The sequence below is a fragment of the Panthera pardus genome, unplaced genomic scaffold, assembly GCF_024362965.1.
Source record: "Panthera pardus isolate Hobbes unplaced genomic scaffold, ASM2436296v1 HiC_scaffold_13, whole genome shotgun sequence".
Classification (NCBI taxonomy): Eukaryota; Metazoa; Chordata; class Mammalia; order Carnivora; family Felidae; genus Panthera; species Panthera pardus.
Window position 1 is genome coordinate 86,437,817 of NW_026526688.1, and position 25,585 is coordinate 86,463,401.

A 25,585-nucleotide genomic window follows, 5' to 3' on the forward strand; every position below is an offset into this window, starting at 1 on the left:
CGACTCTCAGCCCTCTCCCTATTCAGCCCTCGTGAGGGCAGCTCGTCTTCCTCAAGACGTAAGTTTTCTGCATTCGAGTGTTCTGTCGCTGTCAGGGAAAGTCCTGTGGTGCAGGCATCACAGCGGAGTCCAGCCTCGCAGTCAGGGTTGTGGTTTTGTCACACACGCTGCAGGCCAGGAAGGTGAATCGGTATCCAGAATAGATGTCTGTTTTGATAAGAACAAAGTGTGCGCTTTCCATTATGGAAGCGTCTTTTGTAATCAACCTGCTACCAGGGGACTGGCTGATGACTTAGGGAATGGTGTCGTTCTCCAGGAAAGTCCTGCTTCCCATCCCTTCAACGTTAGGGCTCTGTTAGCCTGGACATTTTAGTTCCCAAAGAAGGAATGTTTCCACCAGGGACTTAGCAATGGTTTCATGAAACTGGAAGTTGAGACCGCCATCTGGCCACTTTAAGTTCCTCATGCCAGTGAATCAACAGACAAAGAAGGGGGTTGTCTTCTGGCTGCGGTGATCAATCTTGATTATCAAGGGGGGAGTTTGGGTTCCCTGGGAGTGTGTCTGGAATGCAGGAGCCTCCCTGGGGTGTCTCTTAGTACTCGCAGGCCTTGGATTGAAGTCCACAGAAAACTATGTTATCAGGACTGCTAATGGCCCTGACCTTGCAGGGATGAAGACATCATGTCTAATCAAATTTGCTATGGGCGAAGGGAATATGAAGTAACGGAGGGAGGTAGTTATAAATGCCAGCTATGACCACATGATCAGGGGTGGAAACAAGAATAATAATCGTTATGAGCATTTCTCTTATTTTGGTATGATTGTGTGTCTATGGTAACTAGTTTTTCTTTTCCCCTCTTCTGTTCACCTACCAGCGAACATAAATGCGTTCATAATTTTTAACTTTGTGTCTCACAGAGACACTATGACTCTGTGAGAGACAATTATCGCGCAAAGAGGGACAAAGGGATTCTGGGTCCCCTTTGAGAGAAAGAGTATGTTTTTGGTTGTATGAGAGACAGTTACAGTGTGATAGATGGAAGCATTCTTTTGCTACTTTCTTAATTTGGAATTAAATCTAAGTGTCATTAAGAGAATACTGACTCCATCTTGACATGCATCTGATGGGTCTGTGTAGTGCTGACTTAGTTAAGCTAGAGATACGTCCCCTTTGTGAGGACTGCTGGGTTCGTCTGGGCCACAAGGACATCTTGTGTACACGGTCCCTCGTGTGCTGGCTCTCCTTGCTGGCATGGGGCAGCAGCTGGCCCGCACCTGCCTGCTCCTGGCCAATCTCCTCGCCCAGCCTCCTGACTCTGGGCCGGGTGTATGGTTCATCCTGTGATGAAGGGCACCAGATTCCACCCCAGATCGCTCCCATCGAGCATGCTGCAGGTGGGGGGAGATGAGAGGCTGACATGTCTTTCAGTCCATCCTCCTGGGTTCCAGCCCATCCTGGGAGGGTCTATCTAGTGCTTCCTCCCTCCACAGCCGTCTTCCTTTCCCAACCACGGGCCCTACTGACATCAGGCCCCGGTAACAGAAGCAACAGCCATCTAGAGACTGGATACCCAGCTCCCACACTGCACAAGGTCGGATTCCTACAAAATCCCTTTGCATACATGTTTAACTTTTGTGTCCCTCTACAATTCATATGTTGAAATCTTAACCCCTAAGGTGATGGTATTAGAAGGTGGGGCTTTGGGGGGGGTGGTGATTAGGGCATGAGGGTGAAGCCTCATAAATGGGATTAGTAGCCTCGTAAGAGACCCCAGTGAGCTTCCTCCATGTGAGGACATAGTGAAAAGTCTGTGAGCCAGGAACTAGGCCTCACCAGACACCAAATCTAGGGACGCCTTGATTTTGCATTTCCCAGCTAAGGAACTGTGAGAAATAAATTTCTGTTGTTCATAAGCTACCCAGTCTCTCCTATTCTATTATAGCAGCCCAAACTAAAACAGAAATATATATATATATATATATATATATATATATATATATATATATGCGTGTATGTGTGCGTGTGTGTGTGTTTCTGCTTCTCAGATTGAATCCTGACAGACACAGAATGGAAAGACAAGAATAGAGACAAAGTGACAAAAGGGAAGGACTATGCCAGTCCTGGGATTCCTTAGCTCTCTCCTCACCCTTTCCCTGCTGGGCTCCATGTTGCAGGAGGCTGACCCACATAGGCTGTGTTTCCCGGGCTCCTCAGTCAGCTGGCTTCCAGACTGATTTAGCCAATGGGAACCCTAATGAGAGCTGGGGGGTGGGTGGGGTGCAGAGGAAGAGAAAGCCAAGGAATTTCTCCATCTTGTTCTGTTCGTGCATCATGTCTGGCCCTGTCTGCATCTCTCCTCTACCTCCAGCTCTCTCCCAGCACGCTCACCATCGTTTCGCCCATCACCCAGTGACTTTGGTTCTGGGTTCTGGCTCTGGTGATGCTGTCTCCATTTTTGTCTCCAACTTGAGTGGGGTAGAGCTTCATACTGTTGCTAATCCTCAGGTGCTCCCCAGCACATTTGACTTCTCAGTCCATCCATCCCTTACGGGACCAATTGCCTGTATTGGGTTCCCACTGTGATAGACACTCAAAGTAGTTTCTTTTTGCCTGATTGGACCCAGACTGATACCGCCCACTGGAAGTTAGAGTTCATGAATTCAAAAAAAAAATTTTTTTTAATGTTTATTTTATTTTAGAGAGAGAGAGTGAGTGAGCAGGAGAGAAGCAGACACAGAATCCGAAGCAGGCTCCGGGCTCTGAGCTGTCAGCACAGAGCCCAACGCGGAGCTCAAACCCATGAACTGTGAGATCATGACCTGAGCCAAAGTCAGGCGCTCAACTGACTGAGCCACCCAGGCGCCCCTAGAGTTCGTGAATTTAAAGTGAGAATAATCAAGGGCACCTGGGGGGCTCAGTCAGTTGATCATCCGACTCTTGATTTCGGTTCAGGTCATGGTCCCAGGGTCGTGGGACCCTTCTCTCCCTCTGCCCCTCTCCCCCCACTTACTCCCTCTCTCTCTCTCAAATAAAATTTTAAAAATAAATAAATAAATAAAGTGAGAACAATCAGGATGACGTGTGACTTTTCCCAGTTGCATTCAGCTCTTTTTCGGGTACAGGCACAGAGCAGACAGGGAGTCGGATTTAATTAGGGCTGGACTTTTGCCAAGAAAATCTGATGGAAGGAGAAGGAGCTGATGGTGATTTTAAGGATAGCCCAAAGACCCTCGGCTGGGTTAGGAGATAAGTGAGGTCATGAAAGGGTGAACAGCAATGCAAAGACAGGAAAGTCAGTGGGTTAAAAATGAAAATACATGTGTGCTTGATTGTTTTTAGAGCCAAGGTGCTACAGGAAGTGAGCAGGAAGGATATGTAAGGATAAGCAGGGATTAGGATGCTTGAAGCCAAAACCTTGGAAGAGATGCAGATCCACCTAGGAACGTGGGAGTGAGTGACTGAGACAGGCTGGGGGACAAGATCCAAGGAAATGAGAGGAAGGGACTGAACGGTGTTGAATGGATTATCTACGTGGGTACTGAAAGCCAGTACCCAGACTGAGGATGCTAAAGGACCTGAGTCTCTCCTCTCTTGCTTGAACCTTTTGTTCTCCTCCCTTCCCCATCCACTGCCTCTCCCTCACCTTTACCCTCTGTCCATGGTCCCTGCCAATCCTCCGTTCTCCAAGTCCCAAGGGCCCAGTAGGTGCAACAGACATTTACCAGATACAGGTGCACCTCACTTCATTGTGCTTTGCCTCATTGCACTTTGCAGATACTGCTGCTTTTTACCAATTGAAGGTTTGTGGCAACCCTATTTTGAGCAGATCTATCAGCACCATTTTCCCAACACCATATGCTCACTTTGTGTCTCTGTGTCACATTTTGGTAACTCTCACAATGTTTCAAACTTTTCCATTATTGTTATACTATCTGTTATGGCAGTGTGTGATCAGTGATTATGACTCGCTGAAAGCTCAGATAATGGTTAGCATTTTTTAGCAATAAAGTATTTTTTTTAATTAAGGTACATACTCTGTTTAGACACAATGCTATTCCACCCTTAATACACTTCAGTGTAGTGTAAGCATAAATTTATATGCACTGGGAAACCAAAATGTCCATCTGACTTGCTTTCTTGTGATATTAGCTTTCTTGTGGTGGTCTGGACACAAACCCGCAAAGTCTCTGAGGTGTGCCTATATTTGCAGATAAAGGAAGAGGCCACAGAAGAGCATAAGGCTAGAAATAATTACAACTGAACATTCCTTAATGGGAATTTCTCAAGGACCACTTTTCCCCTTAGGTCCCGACCTTGCCAGTTGTGTTCAGGTCACCTGTCTCTATAGAAACTCTTCTCTACCTTTATTCCTCTCCAGGTTCTCTGCCCACCCCCCACCCCCAGCCCCCTTTGTTGCCACCCTCCAGGGCAACACTCTGGAGTTCATGTGACTGAGCACACATGCAGCTGTGTGACTCTTTTGCAACACCTGTCACATGGGGGTCCCAAGTTTTTCCAAAAGGTCTTTCAAGGTATTTTTCTAAAGAAAAGAGCCATCAATCTCTAAGAAGAATTCTGCTCCTTCCCCAAAATGCATAATTGCAAGAGCCATGGGATTGTTCTAACAAAGCGACTCTATCATGTTCCTATAGCCCGAGATAAAATGACATCATGTGGGCGACGGTGTTTAAAAGCTGAATAGCACTTTTCAAATTCAAATGTAAGAGGAGAGAAATTTTATTACAATCCCACAAGCCAGACAGATGAGGAGATGATCCAAGAACTGAAGATCCATTTGTCTGTGGGGTCTTAGGTAAGTCAACTTGGGGAAACTGGGTTGTGGCTAAATGCAACGCTCAGTTGAATGCATGCTTAAATGAATGAATGAAGTGTGTGTGGGTGTATATGATATTGTGACTTATAATAAAAAGTATACAGCCGGTTGGGGCACCTGAGTGGCTCAGTCAGTTGAGCGCCTGGTTTCGGTTCAGGTGATGATCTCATGGTTTGTGAGTTCGAGCCCCGCATTGGGCTGTGTACTGACAGCTCAGAGCCTGGAGCCTGCTTGCATTCTGTGTCTCCCTCTTTCTCTGCCCCTCCCCCACTCATGCTCTGTGTCTTTCACTCCCAAAAATGAATAAATGTTAAAAAAAATTTTTTTTAAAGAAGTATACAGTTAGTCTTCGTCCCAGTTTCTGGCACAGACCTCCTAAAACCCTTGGAATTTCCAAGGCGATGAGAGCAATGGGAGCATCTTTTGTTATAACATTTGGTCTTTTGGCCTCAGTTCCTGAAATAGCTCCAGGGCCATAAAGGTGAAAGGAGTGTCTTATTATTCATAACAAACCTTTTTCAGCTTCACCTGAGTTTATGTTAATGAGGTGAGCCCATAAGGATGAGAGCTGGTTGCCAGGAGAATCAACCCTGTGATTAGAGTTTTAGAACTTTCAGATACACACACACACACACACACACACACACACACACACACCCTCTGGGGAGGAAAGAGACTGGAGGTGGAATCAAAATCAATCACCAATTGTCAGTGATTGAATCAATCATCCTTACCTGATGAAGCCTCCGTAAAAACCTAAAAGAATAGGGTTCAGAGAGCTCCTCGGCGGGTGAACATGTGAAGGTGCAGGGAGAGTGGCTCCCTGGGAGAGGGTGTGGAAGGTCCTCGCCCCTGCCCACATGCCTTGCCCTGGGCATCTCCTCCATCTGGCTGTTCCCATTCCTGTTCCAGCCTTTTATATTACATTGGCAGGCTAATAAGCAAACTGTTCTCCTGAGTTTTGTGAGTTCTGCTCTAGAATATTAACCAAATGGGAGGCGTGATCATTGGAACCTCCTCTGTGTGGCCTCCTAGGTCAGAGGCACAGGTGACAAACTGGATTTGCAATGGGCATCTGATGGGAGAGGGGGCGGTCCCGTGAGACTGAGCATTTCCTGTGGGACCTGACATGATTTCCAGGTAGTGTCAGAACTGAACCGAACAGGACACAGGCAGCGTTGCAGAATTGACCAGTGTGGGAATAAACCCACACATCTGGCGTGAGAGCAGAGAAAACATGGCTGGGCGGGGGTCCTTTACAGGGCAATGCAGGGAGGCATGCAGCAGGCAGTGTTTAGCCTTCTCCGTGAACAACATTTCAGAATTGTGGAGGAAGCCAGGCGAGGTTGGAGAACGAATGGGAGTGAGAAAATGGATACACGTGTGCCTCTCCTTTCCTGGAAGTTGAATGTGAAAAGGAGAGACAGGGTTGTAGCCACTTAGTTCCAGCACTCCACACCACAGCCCGTGCTCCGCTCGGCAGTCCAGTCGTGTCACACACAACGTGTCTTCAGGAGACCCTAACAACGCCTTTCCAGCATCCAGCACTCCATCCCAACCCTACGCGCCTAGGGCAATGCCAGCTACGCAACCTTCTGAGTGAATGTTTTGGCAGGGCTTTAGGGAGAGAAATCAAAAGGACAGGCCTGCAACTACGGAAAGAAGAGGAAAGAGATGAGGCATGGACAGAACTACGGCCCCCAAATTCCGTATGTTGAAGCCCTCACCTGTATTGTGACTGTGTTTGGAAACAGAGACTTCAAGGAGGTAATTAAGGTTAGATGAGGTCGTAAGGGTGAGACCTTGATCCATTCGGACTGGTGTCCCATTATAAGAGGAGGAAGAGACACAGGAATGCATATGCACAGAGGAAAGGTCTCGTGAGGACACAGCAAGAAGGCGGCTATCTGCAAGCCAGTAAGAAAGGTGTCACCAGAAACCAGCCCTCCACCATCTTGATCCTAGACTTCCAGCCTCCAGAGGTGTGAGAAAATTCATTTCCATCATTTAAGTCACCCAGCCTGTGGTATTTTGTTATAGCAGCCCAAGCAGACTAATACAGGAAAATAATAATAACAACAATAATAAATAAACAATAAAAAATTTTTAATGTTTATTTATTTTTCAGAGAGATAGAGAGAGACAGAGCGTGAGCAGGGGAGGGGCAGAGAGAGAGGGAGACACAGAATCTGAAGCAAGCTCCAGGCCCTGAGCTGTCAGCACAGAGCCCGAAGTGGAGCTCGAACCCACGAGGGTGAGATCATGACCTGAGCTGAAGTTGGACGCTTAACCGGCTGAGCCCCCCAGGTGCCCCAACAATAAAAGTATTTCTAAATAAATAACAGAGTGGGGAGGTTAGTCTTGGACACTGGACCTGGATGTTTTTCACGCATTTTCACAGGTCTGGCTCTAGTTGGCATAACTGGAGGGAAAGGGAGAAGGGGAGAAAGGTGGGTGACATGCAGATTGTCACACAACAGGACACCGGCTTCTCCGGGCCAGCCCCCCACTTCTCCCCATCCCTCTTTGCAGTGCTGCATTCCCTGGATTTCTGGGTCTGGCTGTCACACTGAGGCAAACACTGGGCCTCAAACAAAGGCAATTGTTGGAGTTGGGAGCTCCCTGCCTTAGTCTCGGGTTACTTTCCAGTGTCGGCAAAGGTTCCCTTAGTTGTTAAATCTCCCAGTTTAGACGACAAAAGTTCCATGGTGGGCGTTTCGGGGGTTTTTTTGTTTGTTTGTTTGTTTGTTTTGTTTTGTGCCTTCTGTCGTATGCCAGGATCAAAAGCAGCTTTAGTCTTTCCTGTTGTTCTCGACCGACCCACGGAGGCCCACCGGCAGCCCAAGGCCTGGCTGTGATGGGAGCACCACGGGGATCAGGGAGGGCTCCCCCGGAGGTCTGTGGACCCGCACACAGCGTGCACACCTTGCGTCTCTCTTCGCCAGAGTATAATGGACCCAAAGTGGTGTAGTGCTCACAGATTCATCCCTCCCTCCTTTCCCTTCTAACCTTAGGGGGAGAACTGCATTAATTAGTTAAACGGTTGAGCCGCTCAAAGGCTTCTCAGCTGCAACGCTCACGTGCCAGCCTCTTTTATCGTGGGCAGGTCTCGGCTGCCAAGGGTGGCCACGGAGGGCGGCCTTGCAAGGAGAGCTTGTTTAAACAAGGCCAGTTTCTAGCCCACTTTGCAATGCAAATGCTTCCAAGAGCATCCCGGCTTGCTCCTCAGAAATAGATGGAATAAAGACACTTTGTAGGGATATGATTTGGTTTGTTTCCAGCCTTCTCCTCTTATGGCTAAAACCAATTTCTCCAGATCGTTCTTTGGTGTAGCTGTGTTCAGAGTGTGCATGTCAGGAAATTTCTTTATTCTACAGGATCAACAGTTTAAAATGGGAACCGTATAATGCTGTTGTTGTTTTAAATGTGTTTAAAATAGTGTCTTTTCAACAGGTCTCTTAAAACGGTTTGCCCTGAAAACGTTATTTTGATGCGCACAATTCCAGGCTCCTTGGGCTTCTGGCATCTTCCTTGCAGAGACCCACGGGAAGCAAAAGTGCCCTAAAGCGTTTCTGTGTCTGGCCACGTGCCTGCCAAGCACACGGCAAGCACTCACGAAATAATTTCTTTGGTGAATTATTTATGTGTAGTTGCATTAATCTTTTATCTCAGACTAAAACCTTGGTTTGGCCATGTTGTAAATCTTTGTCACAAATGAGCATTTTCCCTATGCTGGCTGCATTGTTAGCAATTCAAACAAACAAACAAACAAAAAACGTTACCATGTGCTAGATGATGTTCTCTTCTGGTTAATTTAGTTTCTTACTAAACGAATACCTATAACATTACTGAGATTGCCAATCTCCTAACAGTTCTTCCAGCAGCAATTCTCAAACCCCTACGCACGGTGAAGGAGGCGCACGTTTCTGGAGTCTGGAGAGATGAGACAACACCAGTCGGGGAGGGGTGTGGGGGGCAGGGGAGAGAGAATCCCAAGCAGGCTCTGTGCTACCAGCTCAGAGCCCAGTGTGGGGCTCAGACTCATGAAACCATGAAATCATGACCTGAGCCAAAACCAAGAGTCGGACGCCTAACCGATGGAGCCACCCAGGTGCCCCAGAAACATTTTTATAGATGAAGTGGAAGATGGTAAGAGATAACAGCAGAGTGGACAAAAGGAGTGCTGGGACATTCCGTGCGTTCTCCTACTTATGCATTGACACAGGCAGTGACTGGGACTCAGCCCTTGAGAAGCCCACAGTCTAAGGAAACACATGAGAAAACGATCACAAGATAAAGTGATAACAATGGTGGTTTTCAGAGCTTTTTTCATTTACTAAATGTCACCATTTGGTTGGCCCAGAAGGAGCTTACAAACCAGATAGGCTGTAGCAGACGCTGGTGCTCAGATGGGCCAATCTTAAGCATCAGAGCCCTGTGGCCCTGGCAGCCTCACTCCTTGTTCCAGGCGGGAGGCCGGCTAGCTGAGCAAAGGGTGTGTGGTGACCAGGACTGGGCACAGAGGGGTTGCACAGCCTCTCACGGCGCATTAACCAAGGCCCCATGCCCGGCCTCTTGGCTGAGTTTCCAGGAACGGCTGCCTCCTTACCATTCCAAGAAAAACCTCCCTCCCCTCCCCCACCCCAAAAAGGTGGGTTATCTAAAAGGTCACTAGCAAAAGCCTGTTTGTCCTTTGGAACAATACAGCCCCCATCAGTGCTGCATGCTCGGTCCCCAGCTATGTGGAAGAAGCAGCCACAGCAGACAATGGGAATGGGAAGGAAGCCAGGCCTTCTGGCAGGACTTCTAATGCTCAAACACAAGGGTGTCTGTATCCCCAGGAACCCTACCGTTAGAGGCACGACGCCTTCCCGTAAATCCATCTTGGAGGACAATTCATCTTGGCCAGGTCCCTCAGAGGTAGACCTGTGGGGAGTACCAATTGTTGGCACAGCAGAACAGACCTGGCTTAAGCTGGCTTGTTGTCTTAATGACAAACACTTTGTTCAGAGCCATGTTATCAGCTCTTCAGAAAACCTTTACAGAGAATCCAGCAAATCAAGCCCAAACTGCCCTCCCTCTCTGTGTGTCCGGGTCTGTTTTCTCCTGAAGGAAATGAAACCAGCAGCAACTGAGAGGGAGGAGGCTCTGGGCAAGCTGGTTTTCTCCAGCTCACCATACCCCATACTCCATGCTTCCCTCTCCTGTCCATCACCCCGAAGAAGTGTGTCTTCTGGGAATGCTGCCTTTCGTCTCTGTCACCTCTGCAGACTCTGTAGGATGTAGTTATGGGCTGGGTTAAGACTGCAAAGAGAAGCAGGGGGATTCAAAGAGAGAATTCAATTCCATTCAAAGAGGGGACAACATTCTCCTCACCAAGCCAAGGCTCTTTCTTTCCCCCTGACCAAGACAGCCTTACGATTCCCTCCAGTTTTCTAAAACCTCTAGACAGACTTCTTTCTGATCTCCGTTTTCTTAGAGCACTGTCATTAGAAAACTTGTGATTGTAAATTATTTCTCTGCCCCTTTGAGATGTATATAAATCCATTTTTTTAAGCCTCTTGCCAATTTTACAACCTAGGAATGTCTTTCTCTAGGACCTGGGGACCATCTTTTCGGAATGTAATCATCAAAGGAGATAATTCCTCTATGTCCAGTCTCTGTGGGAGGGTAGGAGGCTAACTTCAGCAGGGCATCTTTGCTCCAAGTTGTAAAACTACCTGCTGTCATAAAACAGGAGAAGTTTATTAACAAACACAAATGGCCCATGACACCTCCCACCCCCGTCTCCCACTAACATCCCCTACTACTTTGCCACTAGCTCACCCCTCCTCTGCTTCAGGGCAGTTGAGTTCAAGCTGAGCTGTTCTGACCTCTCTTCTTTTTGCAGTAGTCTTGCATAAAGTTTTCCTTTTCTGTGTAACTTTGTCAGTGCAACTTTGCATTGGCACCCCCCTCACCCTCCAAAAGCCATCTCCTTCCTTTGTAGCGGGGGCTCTCAATACTTCATGTGTTTCCGAATCGCCTGGAGGGCTTGTGAGAACACAGTTTCTCAAGCAGTAGGCCTAGGGTGGGTTTGATACATTTCCAACAAGTCTCCAGCTAAGTCATGGCTGGTCCAGAGACCATACTCAAGCCTATTTCTTGCACAGACTGTCCTAACCTTCCGAGGCCCCTGGAGTTAATGGAGGCTCCAGCACACTTCCTGTAATGAGGTCATTTCTGGAACTGATGGAGATGCGTTCTTCCCCACAATCTTCTCCCTCTCTCCCTTTTTAATACTTGTCCTCCTTTATTCTAAGACCTCTCCTTCCCTCCCCTTCCTCTCCCAGGCCACAACAGTTCTCTTCCAATCCGTCTTCTACTCCACCCCACCCCCCAAAATAGTAACCAGCTACCCCTTAGGGTAGCACTTAATCTTTCCATCTTCAAGGCTGTAGTTGTTTTCGTTTTTAACCACCAAACACTTCTTGGAGCCTCCTTGGCACTCCAGTCCCCTGGGGATGGGGGAGGGGGCACCCTCATATTCCCTGGTTACCTAGCAACTTGTCTCCTGGTGGACAAGTCACCGCCCTGCGGAGATGCCAGCTACTGTGCACACAACAAAGGGAAAGTGACACCAGCCCTCCAGGTCGCCCCTTAGAAGGCCTCCCTGTTCATTAGCACTGTGATAAGTGGCTTGCTATGGGCAGGCCCTCCTTACTCCCCCTCCCCAAGTAAGCCAGCCACACTGCTCATCCCCGGGGATCTTGGAGAGATGGCAGCTTGTCAAGCTCCCAAGACACTGGGTATGTACTAGAAATTTCAGATTAATCCCTAATTACATCCAGCCCATCACCTTTGTAGCAGGGGCTGTCATAGTCTTTTCATTGTCACTTTCTAGTCAGTGGGGCCACGTGGAGAGCTGTATCCATATTCATGCACATGTCTTCTAGTGCACCCATCCTCTCATTACACTTCAAAATAAAGGGGGCTCCTTTTTTTCCTCCTGCAAAACCTTTATGAAAGAAGCTGTTTGCTCAACACCTTTCAAGCTCCCCCCACCGCCATCCTTTGTTCCTTCTCTACACATTCATGAATTAACTGCTCTGGGCCCAGAGTTGGTAACCGACTTTCCTTTAATCACAGAAGAGATAGATGCCCTCACGTGGCACTTGTATACTGGAACGTTCGTCAATCCTGGACCAACTGAGGAAGGGAGGTTTTTCAACCTCACTTTCTATAATCCTGAAAGAGACAACAGAATAGGAAAGAAGGAAGGAAAAGGACAGAAAGAAGGAAAAAATGAATTCCACTCTAAAAACAAAGGCAGTCATAGCAGTAAAACTTGGAACAGAGAACAATGATAAATTACTCAGACGCCCAATAGGTGAATGCCCAAACCATCAGTCTACACAACAGAAGATCATTAGACAGACTTTATAAATGATTGGCCACTTATATGGACCAAAGCAACCACAGACATAACTATACATTACATATTTATTTTTATTTTTATTTATTTTTTTAACATTTATTTATTTTTGAGACAGAGAGAGACAGAGCATGAACGGGGGAGGGGCAGAGAGAGAGGGAGACACAGACTCGGAAGCTGGCTCCAGGCTCTGAGCCGTCAGCCCAGAGCCCGACGCAGGGCTCGAACTCACGGGCCGCGAGATCGTGACCCGAGCTGAAGTCGGACGCTTAACCGACTGAGCCACCCAGGCGCCCCTACATATTTAAGTATACGTAATGCATGCAACATCTAAATACACGTGACATGTATATCTACAGTATTCAGGGGAGGATAATGCTAGAGAGTTTGAATACACTGGTTCAAAGTGCATGCAAAATATATGTGACTGTTCATAAAAATTAGGACATGTGAGAAGATATGAATAGTATAGAGCTGCACTGTCAATATGGCAGCACTAGCCACATGTAGCTATGGATAGTACTAGAAATGTGGCCAGTCTGAATTGAGACATGTCGTAAGTGTAGAACTGGAGTCAAAGACTTAGTATGAAAGCTTATATAAAATATCTCATTATTTTTATGTTGTTTACATATTGAAATGTTTATATTTTTAATATATTGGGGTAAATAAAATAAAACATATAATTAAAATTAATTCCACTTTTTTTTTTTTTTACTTTTTTAATGTAGTTTCTAGAGAATTTTAAAGTACATGTGTAACTTGCATTATAGTTCTGTTGGACAGTGCTAATTTAGAGTTTAATGTTTATTAGGTCCTTTTTTTTTGAGAGAGAGAGGGAGAGCATGTGCAGGGGACGGACAGGGGGAGACGGAGAGAGTCTTAAGCAGGGTCCATGCCCAGTGCAGGGCCTGATGCAGGACTCCATCTCATGACTGTGAGATCACGACCTGAGCCGAAATCAAGAGTTGGACACTTAACCAAGTGAGCCACCCGGGGGGCTCTGGTCCTTCTTTTCTATAAAATTGCTAAACTTCTTGTTCTGTTTGTGTTTATAAGGTGTATGAGTTGTGGAACATGGAGTGATTTGAAAGCATTATTTCCACGAAGACCAGTCTAGGGCTGGCATTCTGGGTCCTATAACAGGCTGTAGACCAATAATGGAAATTATGGCTTCCCTGGGAAGATGGGAAAGAGTGAGGTGTGGAGCAAGGGAAAGATGGATGGTGGGTGGGGGATGAAGGCCACACACTTCAGAAGTGAAAGGATCATTGAAACAACTAAATGTATGGCCTGGCAAGAAGAGTAGACATCTTCCTTCTGAGATGTCATTTGCCACTCTCCCTTCCCAAGCCAACTCTTTCCCACTAACCTGTCAGCCTGACCTCTCGGGTTTGAGAAATGTCCCTCTATTAATTGTCCTCAGAGAAAGAACACATTCATTAAGTTATGAGTCAATTCTGGACTGCAGTGTGGGATTTATTATTTCGGTCACGTATGTGTTTCATTGCATTGTTAGAATTCTTTCCTTCAGGACCGTTTGCTGACCACAGATTTTAATGGGGGTGGGTAGGGGTGGTGGTGCGGCGAGCAGATCAGTACAGGTGCTGAAGACGAGGACAGAGGCGTGGGAGCACCACAGGGTATAGGGACGCGGCAGAGCAATGAGACCAACTCACCTACAATAAGCCATTTTTAGCTGCTACTAGCCATGGGTGTGTGAACAAGATGTTCTACCCGCCAGAAGAGTTTCAGCATGTGATCTCGGAAGTCAGCTGGGAGAGGAGGAGACCGAGAAACTAGGCACAGTCTTCATTTCAGAGACTCTCCAGACTTAAGAGAGAATAGTCCTCGGATTCAGGTTTGATCCCGTGGGTGGCCACTCTTATTACAATGGAAAAATACCCCCTGAATGAACCCATGGTCACAGAAGCCCATTAAACCTGGAAGAACTTTTTTTTTATGTTTATTTATTTTTTAGAGAGGGAGTGTATGTGCAAAGGGGAGGGGCAGAGAGAGGGGGAGACAGGGAATCCTAAGCAGGCCCCTGTGCTGTCAACACAGAGCCAGATTCCGGGCCCAAAGCCACAAACTGTGAGACCATGACATGAACCAAAATCAAGAGCCACACGTTTAACCAACTGAGCCACCCAGGTGCCCCAGAAGAACTTTTTTTTTAAAGAAAAAAAATCATGGGGTGCCTGTGTGGCTCATCGGTTAAGCATCCAACTGCGGCTCAGGTCATGGTCTCACGGTTTGTGAGTTCAAGGCCCGTGTCAGGCTCTGTGCTGACAGCTCAGAGCCTGGAGCCTGACTCACATTCTGTGTCTCCCTCTCTCTCTCTCTGCCCCTCCCCTGCTTTCATGAGTGCTCTCTCTCTCTCTCTCAAAAATAAGTAAACATTAGGGGCCCCTGGGTGGCGCAGTCGGTTAAGCCTCCGACTTCAGCCAGGTCACGATCTCGCGGTCCGTGAGTTCGAGCCCCGCGTCGGGCTCTGGGCTGATGGCTCAGAGCCTGGAGCCTGTTTCCGATTCTGTGTCTCCCTCTCTCTCTGCCCCTCCCCCTTTCATGCTCTGTCTCTCTCTGTCCCAAAAATAAATAAAAAACATTGAAAAAAAAAATTTTATAAAAAAAATAAGTAAACATTAAAAAAAAATTTTAAAGAAAAAATCAGGATACAGCACATTCTTTCTCAAGAAAAAGAAATTGTGGGGTGCCTGGGTGGCTCGGTCGGTTGAGCGGCCGACTTCGGCTCAGGTCACGATCTCGTGGTCTGTGAGTTCGAGCCCCGCGTCGGGCTCTGTGCTGACAGCTGGGAGCCTGTTTCGGATTCTGTGTCTCCCTCTCTCTGACCCTCCCCCGTTCATGCGCTGCCTCTCTCTGTCTCAAAAATAAATAAACGTTAAAAAAGAGAAAAAAAAAAAAGAAAAAGAAATTGTTATTCAATTACAGTGTCCTATTTGTTCAATAAACATTCATTGAACTCCTTCGAGGTACTGTTCATCCATTTGATAACTCCTGAGCCCCTACTCTGCAGAATATTGTGTAGTCGAGCCCCTAGACTCTGAAGACTGCCTGGGTTCAAATCCAGGCTCTATTACTTCTTTCTTATCTGGATGACCCTGGACAAATGACCGAATCCCTCCAAGCCTTTTTCTCATCAGTAAAGGAGAGTAATAATATAGTGTTGTTGTGACAGTTCAATACGTTAATACACACAAACTCCCTAATACATGAAAACCACTAGCCAGGGTAGACATTCTCTATGTATTTGCTACTATATGCTAGCCAGTGTGTGGCAGGGATACAAAGGCAAGCACAACAAATATTTGCCCTCAAGAAGACTCCATCTCGTGGGCTTTCGCACATATTACTTAATTTAACCTTCACAACCAGCCTGGGATCAAACCAACAATAAATAAGGGTGTGATTTAGAGCTAGTTCTTCTGACCCTAGGTGCATTGCTCTTTTACGCTGCCTCTGCAGTCTTCCGGAAGCCAAGTCTTAGCCTATGAAGAAGAAGGCTCTACTCCCAACAACATCATAAAGCTCTTTTCTTCATGGCAGTGTTACTTAGGGTGCCTGGAAAAGCAGGTAACAGGAAGTCCCAACTGAATTTGGTTTATGTATTAAAAAAAATGAATTATCCCACATTTTAAAAAGTCTCGGTGTAGGTTTCTTTGGGGTTTGATGGTGTACTGATACCATGGAGGACCCAGATTCACTCCATCTCTCTGTCCTCGATGGGTCGGCTTTGAGTCCGTGTCACAATGTGGCTACCACTCGTCAGGCGTCATAGGAAGGTACATATAGCAGCCTCCAAAGGAAGAGAAGACACCTTCTCCAGGATATGCCCCGAGCTTCTTATTAGGTCAGAAGCCCATCCTTAAAGCAATCACTGACAAGGCAAACAGGATTAACATGATTGGCTCAGCAAAATCATTTACTGCTGGATGGAAAATAGGGTGGCCATCACAGAGCATGTGAAGAACTTTCACAGGAAGGAGGGTGGACACAGTGACAGACAAAATTAGAGCTCCTGCTGTTACTACATAACAGTCAACAGTGTCTACTACAAGTGACATCAAGTAATATTTATCATCACCGAGTAGCATTTATCAAGTACCATTACTCTAACAGCTAATAGAATTCTCATCTCAGTTTAGAAAAATCCAAAATCCAGGTAGACTATAGGTAAGACATGGGGATGTCTATCAACCATAGTGTGATATTTTTACAGATTTTCCCCAAACTGTTTTTATTTTGAGAACTTGGTTGGGATCATCAAAACATCCAAGTTGTCCCAACCAGCTCAAAACTTTCACAAACATTACTGTGACCGTTTGCAAGCTGTGCTTTTTTTTTTTTTTTTTTTAACAACAATAAAGAGGGCCGAAGTAGTGACATATGCAAAGAGATGTGTGGCAACCAAAGGGAAATGTTATCCTTCCTAGGAGACAGGATTTTATGGGATTCCTAGATCTTTTTTGTAACTGATTGTTCAGGTCTTGACAGCTTTTCAGTTGGGGAATACAGTCATGTCTGTTAAACTAATTGTAGCTGTTCACTCCACTAGATAATTTTACAACATTTCAGCTTCAAATAGAATGGCTTCGATAAACATAAAGCAGACTGACACATCCCAGATTTCTGCAGTTTATTTTACACCAAGAAATTACATTTAGAGATTTCCAGACACATGCTATAAATGAAAATTCAACAGGAAGTTTCTTTCACTTCCTCTAGATCTGACCTACATTTCAAAAATATATGAGTGGGCTATATAACCAGGAATTTCTTCTCCTGCTGCCATTATTCAAACTGTATTTTCTGAAGATCTTTTTTTTTTTTTCCTCCTCAGTGACTTTAATGACCGTTGAGGAAACTGTAGACTTGGGAGTCTTCACAGAGCCCTAAGTGAAATGGCAAATGTTATCAACAGGGATACCCAAGGTGTATAACTCTGGGCTACCTACAACCATCAGCTTAACCAGAAAAGTCAAATCTCTGTGCTCCTGGCATTGACTAGATGAAAACCATGGCTTTTACATCTATATAATTTTAGTATGAACAGCCACGTGGTAGCTATATATTTTCCAGATCATATGCCACCCACCCACTTATCTACCCTAAAGGAGTGTGTGGTGACACTTTAGAGCCAATGTGTATAATATTGCTTTTTAGAGAATGGTGCCATATAAATTTAAGACCTAGTTAAAAATAAGCCAAGGCCCATAACATACCAAGTTACATATATTTTATTGTACTCGAGGCTGCGGTATAAACATGGAACATTCCCACACTTCCTCTACCTGCCATCTTAGGAATTCTAGAACTCAGAACACAAGTTTGGTGTTTTCCTTAGATAGATGTGTGTGGCTTTGTGCCTGTAAAAATATGTACTTCATAGAGGCTTTTTTTTTCTATTTCAGAGCGACTTGCACAAGGTCGCTGGATAAGATGCTTACACCAGAGCAACCGCTCCCCCCTGTATCCCAGGCAACATGCCAGGAGACATGGGAGGAAGCGGGGAAGCACAGTTAAGTAACAAATGTATTAGTCCAGTTTAAATCTGAAGCTGAACAACAATATACAGAGTGAGAAAGTTATAGGCACTTCAATCTTCAGCAAAAATTTAAAACTCAAATGCATCCAGGGGTAATAGAAATTGTCAAGTGGCTAAGACAATAGGAAGTGATAAGGACTGGGGTAAGTTGGAGAGGATAAACTCTGCTTATGGGCATTTATATTTTAAAAGTTAAAAAAAAATTTTTTTTTAACCTGCCTATCCAAATAACATGTAGTGTTTAATTATTCCACTTGATCCTATGTAGAAGAACCCCGGAGCAAGATGGTTGTTTTATTAAGACCTTGGGTGCTTCTGCTTAAAAGCCAGCTAGCCAGACTCTACTTTAAATAAAGTACAAAGTACTGAGTGTGCTAAAACTCACAGTTGGTCTTGGGTTAAATGAGACATTGTATATGTTTCTTCCCCCACGCTGCTCACCATGGTAACCACCAATACTCATAGGGGCCTTACTATGTGTCAGGGGCACTTCTAAGAAGTTTACAAATGTTAACTCATTTTTAATTCTTGAAACAACTTTATGAAGTGGATACTATTATTACCTCATATTATGTGAAAGGAAACCAAGGCCCAGAGTCATACCATTAGGAAGTGGTAGAGATTGGAGTTGAACCAGTATACGAGTTTACATAATGCTTCTCTACTAAACTCAGTATGATCTGGGCTTCAGAAGGATTTCAATGGTTCACTCGTTGTTTAGAGATTGTACTTTCCTCAACTCAAATACTTCATTGATTTAAAGTTTGAATTTCAAACTTTTCTTTTTTTTTTTTTAATTTTTTTTTTTTTTTTAGCGTTTATTTTTGAGACAGAGACAAAGCATGAACGGGGGAGGGTCAGAGAGAGGGAGACAGAATCTGAAACAGGCTCCAGGCTCTGAGCTGTCAGCACAGAGCCCGATGCGGGGCTCAAACTCACGGACCGCGAGATCATGACCTGGGCTGAAGTCGGCCGCTTAACCGACTGAGCCACCCAGGCACCCCTCAAACTTTTCTTTAAAACACTTTTCATAGTAAGAAATGACTCTAGTAATTAATCCAGTATAGACACACACACTACAGTACTCACCCTCACGATGTACAATACACTCGTCTGTTCTATTCTTTTCTGTCCTGTGCCATTTTTTTAAAATGTGGTCACAAACAGATTGATTTCTGTAATTTGGAAATCACTTATGGTGATCTTTCCTCAGCCCAAATATGTGTATGGTCATTGATTGACATTGACGTACACACACACACACACACACACACACACACACACCTTACTGAAAATTATTGTCACTGCCTTGATTTTCACCTCCCAAATGTAGGCGTTAGTATGCGAACAAACGAGTGAATTAGTAGGAAGGCAGTTCAAGATGTTGGCAGCGTAAGATCCTGAATTCACCTCCTCCATGGACAGAACAAATCTACAGCTACAAATGGAAAAATTCCCTCCGAAAAGGACCTGAAAAGTACCTGAACAAGCTCCTCCAAAACAAAGGATAAAGGCAGCACCAGACAGGTAGGAGACACAGAGACATGGTTTCACCAAAAATCCTGTCTGAGCCCCACATCAGGTACCCCAACATGCCACATGCACCAAAGAGAAAAGCCCTCAAAACATCTGGTTTTGCAAACCAGCCAGGCCTACATCCAGGAAAACCATAGGGCTGTGGGGAACAGGGACTGCTGGTAAAGGGCTCAGGGGCAGAATCACTCACCCTGGGACCCAGCACAGAAGTCACAGTTTTAAAAGCACAGAGGGGCACCTGAGTGGCTCAGTTGGTTGAGCATCCGACTTCGGCTCAGGTCATGATCTAAGGGTTCCTGAGTTCAAGCCCCACATCAGGCTCACTACTGTCAGCATAGAACCCACTTTAGATCCTTCGCCTCCCTCTCTCTCTGCCCCTCTCTGCTTGTGCTTTCTCAAAAATAAGCATAAAAAAAAAAAAGGCACCTAGACCATAAGTGAAAGAGAAACAGTTGCTAATCTTATAGAATCTGCCAGAAGGGCAGGAGTCTGTTGGGATTCTGTGGAAGGACAGAAAAGCTGGTGGGCAACTTTTTTAGTATTCTCCCTCTACTCTGCGAGTGCCAGCTCTGGCGGATGCCATTTTTGTTCTCTCCCTCTAACCCACTAGCACAAGTGGGTACCCCTGCCCCCACATTCTGCTCCCTGCCCCCCCAAAAGCTGGCCAGGCCAGTGCCCCACCTCTGTGCACCACTCCACCACGGCCTTGTCAAAGCTGGAGGGGAAAGTGCCTTGTTCCCACACACGACTCCACTGTGGCCCCATCATAACTGGCTTTGAGCTCCTGGCTCTGGTGTCCCAGGGGGATTGCAGTTCTGGGACCCACAAATCTGAAACAATTGGACTAAAGTTTCCAATCCAAATACAGAGGGCAGCTATGTGGATAAAAAACCAAGATCCATCTATGTACTGCCTGCAAGAGACTCACTTCAGACATAAGGACACACACACAGATCAGCCAGAAGATACAACATTTGTAAAGATTTATGCGTCTGACACAGGAGTAGCTAAATATAAAAGCAAATACTAACAGATCTAAAGGGAGAAATTGATAGCAGTACAATAATACTGCTTTGATTGACTGACTTTAGTTTACTGACTTTAATTAATACTTCGCTTCCATCAATGGATAGATCATCCAGACAAACATTAATAAGGAAACACTGACTTAAATGACACATTAGACCAGATGGACCTAACAGGCATCTACAGAACAGTCCATCCAAAGCAGCAGAATATACATTCTTCTCAAGAATGCATAGAACAATCTCCAGGATAGATCGTATGCTGGGACAGAAAACAAGACTCGAAAAATTTAAGAAAATTGAAATAATACCCAGCATTTCTTCTGACCACCGTGATATGAAACTAGAGATCAGTTACAAAAAGGAAAGTGGAAAAAACACAAATATGTGGAGATTTAAAAACATGCTACTCAACAATGGGCCAATGAAGAAATCACGAGCAACCTTGATACAAGTGAAAATGGAAATGCAACAAAATCTATGGCATGCAGCAAAGGCAGTAAGAAGCAGGTTCACAATGATGCCTCACAAAACAAGAAAACCTCACAAAAACCAAGGTACCTCACAAAACAATAAAAATGTCAAACAATCTGACACTACAGCTAAAGGAAGAGAAAAAGAACAAATGAAGCCCACAGTTAGTGGAAGGAAGGAAATAATTAAGATCAGAGTGGAAACAAATGAAATAGACACTAAAAAGACGATAGAAAAGATCGAGGAAAGTAAGAGCTGGTTCTTTGAAAAGATTATCAAAATCAACAAACCATTAGCTAGACTAAGAAAAAAAAAGAGGGCTCAAATCAATAAAATGAGAAATGAAAGAAAAGAAGTTAAACTTCTCAAAAAAAAATTACAAAGGATCAAAAGAGACTACTATGACAGTTATATGCCAACAAATTGGACAACCTAGAAGAGACAGATAAACTCCTAGAAACATGCAATCTTCTAAAACTGAACCATGAAGACATAGAAACTCTGAATAGACTACTAGTAAGAAATTTAAATCAGTAATCAAAAAACACCCAACAAACAAAAGTCCAGGACTAGATGGATTCACTGGTGAATTCTACCAAACGTCCAAAGAAGATTCAATACCTATCCTCCTCAAATTCTTCCAGAAGAATTGAACACAAGGGAATGCTTCCAAACTCGTTTTACAAGGCCAGCATTACTGTGAAACCAAAACCAGACAAGGACAGAAACAAAAAGAAATAAAAGAAGGAGAAGGAGAAAGGGAGAAAGGGCAGGGAAGGGAAATAAAGGGAAGGGGAGGGGGAGGGGGAAGGGAGGTAAAGGGAAGGGGAGGGGGGAGGGGGAGGGAAAGGAAAGGAAAGGGTTGGAGGGGAGGGGAGGGAACAGAAGGGGAGGGAAGGGGCAGGAAGGGGAATGGAGGGAAAAGGAGGGGAGGGGGAGGAGAAGAGAAATGGCAGGGGGAGGGGAGGGAGAAAGGCAGGGAGAGGGGAAAAGGGAAAGGCAGGGGGAGGGGAGGAGGAGGGGAGGGAGAAAAGCAAGCAACAAAGGAAAGCAAGAAAGCAAGAATCAATACCCCTCAAGAACACGGATGCAAACAGCCCACGCAGAGCTTGGAGCTGCAGATGGACCGAGTGCCCCTGTCTTGTCCGCCACTCACCTGCCACCCACTGCCTACCACCACCATGCCTTTCTCCAATAGCCACAACATGCCATTCCCCAACCTCAACAACTACATGGCCAACGTGCTGACCCCTGAGCTGTAGGAGTAGCTGTACACCAAGAGCACACCCAGTGGCTTCACATCAAGGCTCAACGGAGCTTCCATAGCAACCTGGCCATCAGGTACTGCGCGCTCAAGGACATGACAGAAGCGGAGCAGTGGCAACTCGTTGATGACCACTTTCTGTTTGACAAGCCTGTGTCCCCTGCTGCTGGCCTCAGACACAGCCTGTGACCGGCCAGACGCCCACGGCAGCCAGTACAATGACAGTAAGACGTTCCTGGTGTGGATCAACGAGGAAGGCCACCTATGGGTCCTCTGCATGCAGAAGGGAGGCAACACGAAGGAGGTGTTCACTCGCTTCCACAATGGCCTCACCCAGACTGAAACTCTCTTCAAGTCTACGAATTAGGAATTCATGTGGAACTCTCACCTGGACTACATCCTCACCTGCCCGTCCAATCCGGGCATAGGGCTGCAGGCCATTGTGCACATCCAACTGCCCCACCTGGGCAAGCATGAGAAGTTCCCGGAGGTGCTCAAGCAGCTGCAGCTTCAGAAAAGAAGGCACCGGCTGTGTGGACACAGCTGCGGTGGGCGCGGTCTTCAGTATCTCCAGTGTCTCCAGTGTAGACCACCTGGGCTTCTCAGAGGTGGAGCAGGTACAGATGGTGGTGGACGGTGGAGAGCGGCTCACAGAGATGGAGCAGCCATTGATGACCTGTGCCCTCCCAGAAGCAAAGCCCCTGCCCACACCTGCCCCCCTACCAGCCGGCTGCTTCTTCACTTACTCCAGGGCAGTGCCAGCCATGCACCCCCGATGTTCGCCACCTGGCAGCCGAGCTCTTAGCCTTGCTGTGGAGACTTCTATCACCCTCAGTAGAGTTTATTTTTGTGATGGCCAAGATGTTTCTGATACTGAAATAAGCGAGGGTTTTGGCCCGCCGGGGGGAAAAAAAAAAAAAAAAAGATTCAAAAATGCTCAACAAAATCTACCAAACTGAAGTCAACGATACATAAAGGATCATACAACTTGATCAAGTGGGTTTTATTCCGGGGATACAAGGATGGTTCAACATCGGTAAATCAACAGAGTACAACACATTAAAAAAAATAAAGGATAAGAATCATTTGATCGTATCGATAAGCGCCAAAAAGGCATCTGACAAAATTCCACATCCATTTATGATAGAAACTCTCAATGAAGTGGATATACAGCAGTAGAGCTGTCCATTCAGCCGAGGCCTAATTTAACACTAGACTACTGCCGTTTTTTGCTTGTTCATTTTTAAATTTTATGTAAGTGTAACATATGTACATGAAAATGCACAAATCATAACAGTCAGCTTTATACACAGCCAGGTCCTGAGATGGAACATAATCAGCATTCAGAAGCCCTTCTTGTCTCTTCCAGCCCCTGCCTCCTCAGGTAGAACCATGACGCTGACTGACTTCTAACTAACAGTCCGTTTTGCTTATTTCTGAACTCGCACACAAAGTAGAATCATACACTGCATACTCTTTCATGTCATTTTGTTACTCAACCCTATGTTTGTGAGAGCCAACTATGTTGTGTGGGATTATAGTTTATTGACTTTTGCTCTCATTGTTGTAAGGATTCTGTTGCAGAAACCTGTAGGATTTATATGTCCCTTCTACTGATCAGGGCATTTGGGTGGTCTGGTGTGTGACCACATGCATAGTGTCGTGCTGAACATTCTAGCACGTGCCAGATCATAGTTTAAAAACTTGATGCAGGATTACCCATCATTGATTGCTCTGACCCACTTTACCAGGAAGACAATTCATTGTCAAGATTCACAACATTTTTGGAGTTATAATACCCTATTTTTATTTCATTAGGCACATACTTCCAAAATGATGGATGGCATAGATTATTTTTTTTAAATAAAATTAACCCAGGGGTGCCTGGGTGGTTCAGTCTGTTGAGCCTCCGACTTCGGCTCAGGTCATGATCTCACAGTTGGTGGGTTGGAGCCCCACGTAGTGCTCTCTGATGACAGCTCGGAGCCTAGAGCCTGCTTCAGATTCTGTGTCTCCCTCTCTGCCCCTCTCCCACTCATGCTCTGTGTCTCTCTCTCTCTCAAAGATAAATAAACATTAAAAAATTTTTTAAATAAAATAAAATAAATAAAAGCCATACATGACAAGTTCAGAGCTAGCATCATATTTAATAGCATAAACATGAAAGCTTTTCCCCTCATACCATAACAACACACACACACACACACACACACAATGGAATACTACTCAATTGTAAAAAAGAATGAAATCTTGCCATTTGCCATCACACAGACTTCAAAGCGTTAGGCTAAGTGAAATATGTCAGAGAAAGACAAATACCATATGATGTCATTTATATCTGGAACCTGAAAAACAAAACAAAGCAATAACTGAACAAAACAAAACTTATAGACAGAGAACACATCAGTGGTTGCCAGAGGGGAGGGGAATTGGTGGGTAGGTAAAATGAGTGAAGAAGGTTAAGAGGTACAAACTTCCAGTTATACAATAAATATGGAATGTACAGCATGGGGGACTGTAGTCAATAATATTGTGTTGCAAATTTGAAAGTTGCTAAGAAAGTAAGTTTTAAGTGTTCGCATCGTAAGAAAAAATATGGCAACTTGGTATGGAGACAGAGGGTAAATACACTTGATATGGTGATTGTTTCACAGTGGAGACAACTGCAAAGTGTTATGTTATACACCCGAAACTAATACAGTGCTGTATCTCAATTATACTTCAGTTTTTTAAGAAAGAGTAAGTCAATGTCACTCTTGTCAAGCACAATTGTCATAGTCAAAAAACAATTAATGCACATTCAGGATGAAAGTTAAACATTTTGTCCCTGCAGTATATCAAATACCATTCAGTGTATCTCAGGCAGCCAAAAAAAGAGAATTCATTCTTTCTTTTCTTTCTTCCTTTCTTTTTAAATTCCTTTCTTTCTTTTCACTTTTTTTTTTCTTTTTTCTCTCCTTTAATTCAACAAATGAGTATTGGGAGTCACCAAGACAGACACATCCCCTGGCCTCATGGAGCTTACTTACATCCAGTCAAGGATTGAGACAAACTGGATACTCAGCCCAGACATTCATGTCAATGCCGGTTTAGTCGTTTTTGGTGTGGAGGTTTGGTAACAATTGACATATCAATGTATTTCTCAAAAGCAGCTCAATACATATTTTATGCCAAGACACCAAGCATCTAAAGTGAAAACAAAACACACAAAACCCCCAATATTTCTCATGTCTTATCACACTAATTTCACTGGAAGATTTTTGCCTGACAGCCAAGGCCAGAGAATAAGATGTGTGGTTTTATTTTTCAGTAGTTTCTCTTCTGGTTCTGAAGGCCACATATGACATTGATCTTGCCCGTGAGTTTTATAGACATCCTTTGGCTTGAGTCAACACCTGTATGTAGATCAGATATGGGGGGAGGAATATCTGTTTTCATCTATCAATACATTTATTTATGTTTGTGATTAG

At 45.1% G+C, this 25,585-nt stretch overlaps 1 pseudogene; it reads left to right on the forward strand.

The window, feature by feature from the left end:
- Positions 1-1,253: 1,253 nt before the first annotated feature.
- On the forward strand, positions 1,254-23,528 carry LOC128776453 (creatine kinase B-type-like; annotated as a pseudogene).
- Positions 23,529-25,585: the final 2,057 nt, after the last annotated feature.